This window comes from Phyllobates terribilis, unplaced genomic scaffold (genome assembly GCF_046119375.1).
Source record: "Phyllobates terribilis strain yellow unplaced genomic scaffold, ASM4611937v1 Scaffold_256__1_contigs__length_2794641, whole genome shotgun sequence".
NCBI lineage: Eukaryota > Metazoa > Chordata > Amphibia > Anura > Dendrobatidae > Phyllobates > Phyllobates terribilis.
This window is the reverse complement of record NW_027363016.1, coordinates 1,215,548-1,225,235: the sequence shown is the minus strand read 5'-3', so window position 1 is coordinate 1,225,235 and position 9,688 is coordinate 1,215,548.

The window sequence follows — 9,688 nt, the reverse complement described above, 5'->3', positions numbered from 1 at the left end:
ACTACAGGTTTGCTGACAAATCTATTTGGGTGTACTGATTTATGCTAAACACTGTATATATATATATATATATATATATATATATATACAGTACAGACCAAAAGTTTGGACACACCTTCTCGGTTAAAGATTTTTCTGTATTTTCAAGACTATGAAAATTGTACATTCACACTGAAGGCATCAAAACTATGAATTAACACATGTGGAATAATATACTTAACAAAAAAGTATGAAACAACTGAAAATATGTCTTATATTCTAGGTTCTTCAAAGTAGCCACCTTTTGCTTTGATGACTGCTTTGCACACTCTTGGCATTCTCTTGATGAGCTTCAAGAGGTAGTCACCGAAAAAGGTTTTCACTTCACAGGTGTGCCCTGTCAGGTTTAATAAGTGGGATTTCTTGCCTTATAAATGGGGTTGGGACCATCAGTTGTGTTGTGCAGAAGTCTGGTCGATACTCTGCTGATAGTCCTACTGAATAGACTGTTAGAATTTGTATTATTGCAAGCAAAAAGCAGCTAAGTAAAGAAAAACGAGTGGCCATCATTACTTTAAGGAATGAAGGTCAGTCAGTGCGAAAAATTGGGAAAACTTTGAAAGTGTCCCCAAGTGCAGTTGCAAAAACCATCAATCGCTACAAAGAAACTGGCTCACATGAGGACCACCCCACGAAAGGAAGACCAAGAGTCAGCTCTGCTTCTGAGGATAAGTTTATCCGAGTCACCAACCTCAGAAATCGCAGGTTAACAGCAGCTCAGATTAGAGGCCGGGTCAATGCCACACAGAGTTCTAGCAGCAGACACATCTCTTCAACAACTGTTAAGAGGAGACTTTGTGCAGCAGGCCTTCATGGTAAAATAGCTGCTAGGAAACCACTGCTAAGGACAGGCAACAAGCAGAAGACACTTGTTTGGGTTAAAGAACACAAGGAATGGACATTAGACCAGTGGAAATCTGTGCTTTGGTCTGATGAGTTCAAATTTGAGATCTTTGGTTTCAACCACCGTGACTTTGTGCGATGCAGAAAAGGTGAACGGATGGCTGTACATGCCTGGTTCCCACCATGAAGCATGGAGGAGGAGGTGTGATGGTGTGGGGGTGCTTTGCTGGAGACACAGTTGGGGATTTATTCAAAATTGAAGGCATACTGAACCAGCATGGCTACCACAGCATCTTGCAGCGGCATGCAATTTCATCCGGTTTGCGTTTAGTTGGACCATCATTTGTTTTTCAACAGGACAATGACCCCAAACACACCTCCAGGCTGTGTAAGGGCTATTTGACCAAGGAGGAGAGTGATGGGGTGCTACGCCGGATGACCTGGCCTCCACAGTCACCAGACCTGAACCCAATCGAGATGGTTTGGGGTGAGCTGGACCACAGAGTGAAGGCAAAAGGGCCAACAAGTGCTAAGCATCTCTGGGAACTCCTTCAAGATTGTTGGAAGACCATTTCCGGTGACTACCTCTTGAAGCTCATCAAGAGAATGTCAAGAGTGTGCAAAGCAGTCATCAAAGCAAAAGGTGGCTACTTTGAAGAACCTAGAATATAAGACATATTTTCAGTTGTTTCACACTTTTTTGTTAAGTATATAATTCCACATGTGTTAATTCATAGTTTTGATGCCTTCAGTGTGAATGTACAATTTTCATAGTCATGAAAATACAGAAAAATCTTTAAATTAGAAGGTGTGTCCAAACTTTTGGTCTGTACTGTATATATATATATATATATATATATATATATATAAACCTTATAAGTTTGGTATCACAGTAATCGTACTACTGACTCTGAATCATTTTGTCAGTTTGTTTTTACAACACAATACACACTGTAAAATGAAGGAGCCCAAACCTGGCATTTTTTCTCATTTTTCAACACATTATATGATAAAATGAATGGTGTTGTTCAAAACTACAACACTAAGCGTCAGCACACTGTGATTTGCTGATCTGTAAGATGCGTTCTTTGTGCTGTGAAAATACACAGCTGTGATATCTCACCAAATATTCATAGTGGGAACTTAAAATTATGTTTTTCTGCCATGATTAAGGATGGTTTGGATGTATGAAACATGTTGACCTTTTATTTCTATCTTTGTGGAATTAAGGCTGCATGAACCAGTCACCAACCATTATCTGTATATGTACAAATATTAAGTGCTACTGAGTGCTGTAGGAAAAACTTAGAATAGTGAGGTGATTTGACAGTCCTGCCACAAATAATCTGTTTCTACTGCACACTTAAAATCTCTGATAGTGGGAATGAACCTGATTGCCTGCAGTAGTGCACTCCTGAGAGCTGGTGCAGCAGAGAAAATGTCTTGGACATGAGAGTGGGAGGTCCTGATTATGGAGGATGTTAATCTTAGCTCATTGGAGTGTAGATATGGTAGAGATGCAGGACTGTGCAGCAGTGTGGAGAGGTTTGTGGATGAGTGTAATGACTGGTACAGGGTGGATGCACCAGTGTAATTGCTGGACAGAAATATGAGACTGACTGCTGCATTAAGGATAATGAGAAATACATTTAGTGGGAAGAAGAGCAATTAGTGAGTTACAAGTATTTGTGAATTCAAGACAAAAAGGAATCAGAGCAACAGTAACAGATTTTACTTTTTTTTAATTAATAATGGGATGAATAAAATCGTGAACATTGTCAATAGAATAAATCAAAGTCAGGAAGATAGCCGAGGTCAGATACCAGGTGATCAGTAAATGACAAGTCAGACGAGCAGTATGAATACCGCGGAGCCCGATGACAGAGGCGTTACTGAAACTTGTCCAGGTTGACCAGTCAGAAGGCCACAGGTAGATGGTGAAGGTCCTTCTATACAGCTCCAGCAGTGATGATGGATCTGCTGGACTTCAGGGCGCTGGATGCTTAGGTGTCCCGTCTTTTAGATGGTTTTAGGGCAACAGTGACAGCATGCAAATGCGCGAGCAGCCCTGGATAATCCACGCCGGCAGGATGATAAGATCCGGCGGAAGATGGAACCTATGACAAGAGAAATAAATATAATGTAAGTGATAGGACTCCATATTACATGATAATGCTGTGCAGTCACTGTGGCCGGACGGCAGAGGAATATTATCATACAGAGGTCAGGGGTCATTGTCAGCAATCATACATGTGACAATCCCATCACTGACAGATGACATCTACTCCACATGAATTATTCTCACTGACATCACACAACATGGAGTTGATTCTCACACTTACCTCGTCTCTTTTTCCCATTTTTTCCATTTTCTGAGTTTTGTTGCTCCATACTCAGATTTATTGCCGATTTTCTTTCTTCATGAGATGGAAATTCTGATGAAAAATTAAAAAAAAAATCAGTAACAATATATTCTTATAGGATCTGCTTTGTCATAATATGGATAACATAAGAGACCTATAGTATTGTATAAAACCATGTGGGAATATTTGAGCCTTGAAGTCACCATTCACATTGCTGGTGCTGTAGACATGTACATACCTGGCAATGGGGACGAGGGTGGCAAGATGGTAACAGCATCGTCTGTATTACATACAGGAACAGATACTTTCTGCCTGTTTGAAGAAGAAAAACATGTAAATCTCAAGTAAACTCCATATAAAAGGGGTTGTCTCACTAGAAGAACACCGACTATAAGGCCTAGTAGGACATATGACTGTCATAGTGGGGAAGGTCTTCTGCTCAAGACTACCTTTTATAGAGAGCTGAGAGGAAAACAACTACCAAGAATGGCCGGCATTTCATACTACATCTCTCCTACAGTGAGGGCAGCACTAAAAGTGCATGACCGGCCACAATTATGGGCTGTTATCTCCAACAATTCCGAAAGCTGAAAGCACAATGACCCATAACCATGGGGCGGTGGATGCTACATTTGATATTATGGTATTTATGTCCTATATTTGGTGTTGTGCACATATATCAGCCTGGAGCTCCCAGTAATGACCCCATAATCTACTCACATTTCTGAGATGTTTGTGTTGGATTCTGGTGTACACTCTGGAGGGGCCTTGGGATCCTCGTTGTTCACCATCCCGTTAGTGGTGGTAGAGTGCTAAATGTGGATAACAATAAGTTATTAAATATACATACTTTTTAATTTTATAGATCCTTTTTTTGTACATATTTTGGATTTATCGATCACATACTTACTTTAGAAAGCCTCTCAGAAGATGATGATGCAAATATTCGGAAGATAAAGTTCTCATCGTCCTCACTTGTGCCCTCCTTATCCTCTGAGATCAGATGGTTGTTTTCATCAGAGTGATCTACAAGACATAGGTAATGAAGGATTGTTAGAGGGTGTCAGTATAACACAGTCGCTATATCTCACTAGGTTAATAGATGATGCAACGTAATATACAGAATACATGAAAAAAAACTCCTGTACAAAATTAAGGAAATAGGGATACAGTACGAACCCATGGTCAACATAGCTGAGATCCATGAAACATGGATAACATAGTAGACCAGAAAAACCATGTGGAAATATTTGAGCCTTGAAGTCAACATTCACATTGTTGGTGCTGTAGACATGTACATACCTGGCAATGGGGATGAGGGTGGCAAGATGGTAACAGCATCGTCTGTATTACATACAGGAACAGATTCTTTCTGCCTGTTTGAAGAAGAAAAACATGTAAATCGTAAGTAAACACAGTATAAAATGGGTTGTCTCACTATAAGAACACTGACTATAAGGCCTAATAGGACATATGACTGTCATAGTGGGGAAGGTTTTCTGCTCAAAACTACCTTCCATGGATCAGAACACAACTACCAAGAATGGCTGGCAAGTAATACTACAGCTCTCCTACAGAGTAGGCAGTGCTAAAAATGCATGACCTGCCACAATTATGGGCTGTTATCTTCTGCATTTTCTGAAGCCAAAAGTACAATGACCGTTAACCATGAAGCGGTGAATGCTGCATTTGATATTCTGATATTTATGTCCTATATTTGGTGTTGTGTACATAGATCAGCCTGGAACTCCCAGTAATGAAGTAATGACCCTTTATAATCTACTCACATTTCTGAGATGTTTGTGTTGGTTTCTGGTGTATACTCTGGAGGGGCATTGGGATCCTCATTGTTCACCATCCTGGTAGCGATGATACAGAGCTAAATACGGATAAAAATAAGATATAAAATATTTTTTTTATGTACTTTTAGAGTTGTTTTACATTTTTTTTACATATTTTGGATTTATTAATCACATACTTACTTTACAAAGCTTTTCAGAAGATGACGTAAAATTTTGGAAGTCAAGGCTCTCATTGTTCTCACTTGTGCCTTCCTCATCCTTTGAGACCAGATGTTTGTTTATATCAGAATGATCTACAAGAAATAGGTAATGAAGTATTATTAGAGGTTGTCAGTATAACACAGTCACTATTTATCACTAATATTAATGGGAACAGATGATCACATATTAGGGAAGATGAGACAAACAGTCGCTTAGTCTAGATGACGTCTCCTTCTACTTACTGATAAATAAGCTGGTGTCTGCATCTGAAACAAGCTGAGGAACATACTCCAGCTCCTGGCTCAGAATGTTGTCAAAGTCCAAGTCACTCAGGAATGGATGAACCTTGATCTCAAATGCTCCTCCTAGAAAAAGAAAAACAAAAGTGATGCGGACATAGTCAGGGATGGCTCCATATCTGAACAGTTTATCGTAATCTGAACTAATGACAAAACTGAGCCGACATGAAGGAAATAAACTGAAAGTCTTAGTGTGGAGAACTAGAAATACAGTAGATGAGCTGATAGAGAAATGCTGATCTTCATGGACATGAGCGATATGTCCTTGGTCTAATAAGGGAATATTAATACTAGTATATCTGTTACCTGTCCCAAGTCTACGCACAGGATTTCTTCTGAGCAGCTCAGTGATGAGATTCTGAGCATCCAGGGGTGGAGCGCGATCACAATTCCAAATTAGTTCTCCTGTTACATAGAAAATTACAGAAAATAAAACCTCTTTACTGGACTGTAACATAAAGCAAAGGAAATAACTAAACAAATGTAACCAATCAACGCAATGATCGGATTATTCTACTCACCAATGACAACCCTTTTATAAAGCTCAGTGAGGGAATCAGCATCAAATGGTACACATCCCAGCAGGAATTTATACAGGATGATCCCCAATGACCACCAGTCAACAGGTCTTCCATAGCCTTCTTTCAGGATGATCTCTGGGGCTATGTAACATGGGGTGCCACAGAACTGGAAACCAACAGAACATAGAGATGAGAATCGATGAAACAATTATTATGACAAGATATCATCGTTAAAACACAATGCAGAAGATAAAATATTAGTGGAAAAGTTCTCTAGAAAGGAAGAACGTAGAGAAGAGACAATAGTGTGATGAGATTTGCAAATAACAAGCTAAGTTCTTGTAGGTGATGCTGACCTCACTGTCCTGGAACTCTCTGGAGATGTCCACTGCTAATTCCTTGTAGGTGTTGGTTTTCGGTATCATTAGACCAAGTTTTGAAATCCCAAAATCGGTAACTTTAATATGTCCAGTAGATGTAATCAGGAGGCTGCAAAAGAGAAGATGGTTTTAGCCTCACAGACTGAATGATAATAAATGACAACTTTCCCCACTTTATTATACTACGGGGGCACTTACTTTTCCGGCTTCAGGTCTCTGTGCACCACACCGTAACTATGCAGGTATTCCACGGCAAGTACCGCCTCTGCAAAGTACAAGCGGGCCATGGGGACAGAGAAAGGACCCCTGGTGCTTAGAAGGGTCCCACAGTCTCCACCTATAGAAGAAAGGAAATATGACCAGTGAGGGGTTTATACAGCAGATGACCATGATATACCACGAGCAGATAACCATGATGTATAATGAGCAGTGAGCGGAAACATCCTGGGGAGATCACACAGATAGTGGCGTACATAGAAATCACAAGACCCCATATCAAAAGTTGTAATTGCCCCCCACCCTAAAAAATAAAAAAGAAATATATTTATATCCCTGTTGAAGCAGCTTGGTGTTCTCACCAGCAATACAACTTTTATGGCCATTTTAGAGTATGATGCTCCCAAAAATGCCCACACCCACACTCAATGAGTATGGTATCCCCACAGTGAATCCTCCTAAGGAGGCCACCACTTAGAAGGAGGCCAGCCACAACCCCCTACTCGGTGTGATGGCACCCACAGCAACCCTCCCACTCAGGATAATGGTTCCCACAGTCCCTCACACAATATAATGGTCCGCATAACTCCCCACTCAGTATGATGTCCCCACACAGAATGGGGGCCTCCATACAGAGTGAGGACCCCCACAGCACCCCACTTAATATGATGACCTCCACTCAGCATTCACAGTCCCCCCATATCTAGTCATACGGCCCCCTTTCAGTATTTTGGCCCCTACTAGCCACCTACTCAGTATTTTTGCCCCCACCAGCCCCACCTCCTTGAAGAAGCAAATACCGCTGAAATTGTGATGACAGGTGGAGGGATGCTGCCCACTGCTGAGCGTCGACAGACCCCCTCCGACTGATGAGCCCCATAGCGCCCCTGCACCAAGATCAATGAATTTACGAGCATCTTGGTAATAGATAACCTATAGTAAATGCTCTGCGGGGATGTAACCAACAATGTCCTAATGATATGAGCAGTGATAAGATGAAAGCAGACATGGGCTGAATATAATACAATAGATGTGTCTTACCTCCTACATACTCCATGACCATACACAGGTGAGATCTAGTTGGAAAGGAGCAGAGCATGGAGACCACAAAGGGACAATCAGCAAATGTTAAGATGTCCCTCTCCAGAAAGGCCCATTCCAATCTCTGTGCAGTATTTAGGTTCCGCTTAGCCATTTTCTTCATAGCAAAGGTCTGGTGTGAGTCTTTATGATGCACTAAGTAGACGGCCCTGGAGAGAAGGAGAATCCATCGGTTATAATAAATCCTTATTAATAATCCATCTATAGAAATCATTATATGTTTAATACTGGTATCCTGGTAACATTTCTCCTTGCGGAGAGTGACATGTTAAGCTTGTCAAGGTGAGGAGACTTTTAAGCCTCAATGATCCTCTGGGAAATATGCAAATTGTCTCTTCGGAGAGGAAGAGAACTAGAACTCTAGTGCCACCTATAGGAAGTAGTAATCCTAAAAGTCAATATCGACCCTTTAACGAGCCTTATCACATGACATGGAATAATAGCCATAACCAAAATCTCAATTTTCGGACATTATGTTTTGGGGTACAAGCACTCATCAGTGCAAAGTGTGAGATATGGTTTGGCTGGGTAAGAGGCATCTGACCGGGATCCAAGCGGTAACGTTTCTCCTTGCGGAAAAAGCCATGTTAAGCATGTCAAGGTGAGGAGACTTTTAAGCTGCAATGCTCTTCTGGGAAATATGCAAATTGTCTCTTTTCAGAGAGGAAGAGAACTAGCACCCTAGTGCCACCTATGGGAAGTAGCAATCCTATTTCCCAGAGGAGCATTGTGGCTTAAAAGTCTCCTCATGTCCGCAAGGAGAAATGTCAACCCCTTGGATACCGGTCAGACACCTCTCACCCAGTCAAACCATATCTCACACTTTGCACTGAAGAGGGGCAGTACCCCAGAACACAGTTCCTGCAAATTGAGATTTTGGTTTTGGCTATTATCCTAAGTCATGTGACAAGGCTTGTTAAAGGGTCGATATTGACTTTTAGGATTGCTACTTCCTATAGGTGGAGTTCTAGTTTGCTTCCTCTCAGAAGAGACAATTTGCATATGTTTAATACTAGAAGTCTGGCCGCCACTATAAATCCACATCTAGAAATACATAAAATAGCACTACATAGATCACCTATGCGAGGTCTCCACAATGCCACTTCTGCCGGAGCCATCACCCAGGTCACATTATAGATACGAGAATCTACTGAAATTCTCTTTGGGCAGATTCGCTATAACTGACCAAATACAATTTAGTGCAAATAAAATTGGTCCAAAATGAATGTGCTCCAGGGCTCTCTTCTGCTGCTGAGGCCAGTGATTGGGCCCACATGGTCATGGTGGAGGGTGTAGATGTCATTGACGTCAATATGGTGTCACCCTTCATGTGACCATGTGTAGCCAACTTCTCTGATCAGCTTCATAATGGAGCCCCCCCATCAAAACAAAGATCAGAGTGGAGAGCAGAAAAGCTCAGGTGGAGGAGGCAGCATAAGAACAGATGAGAGTCTAGCACAGGCGAATGTAATAATATTATATTATTATATATTATATTATATGTAATTATATTATTTAAATCACTTTCCTTGCAGTTTGATTTGCTACAGATCACATAATTTCCCTATGATAACACTGAATGGCAGAGTGCAGGGGCAGAAGCATTGTCATAGGGAACCCTGAGAAATGTGGATTATGGCAACAGAAATCTCACCCAAAATTTCCACTGCTGATGAGTTTGGAAATTTCATAGTCGGTCATATGCGGCTTTCTCGCCGGAACCAATGAATCGATCACGCTCTATAAAAGAATAAGAAATAATACTGATTTATTGAAGATGCAGGAAAAAAGTTACAGATGCAAAAACTTCTCCCCCCATATTATGTCCCAGATGATTTACACTGATATGATGTTGGGAGGATACAAACCGGACGCTGGGCAGACATGGCGCTAGCACCCTGCACACCCAGGCAAGTGCCGGGG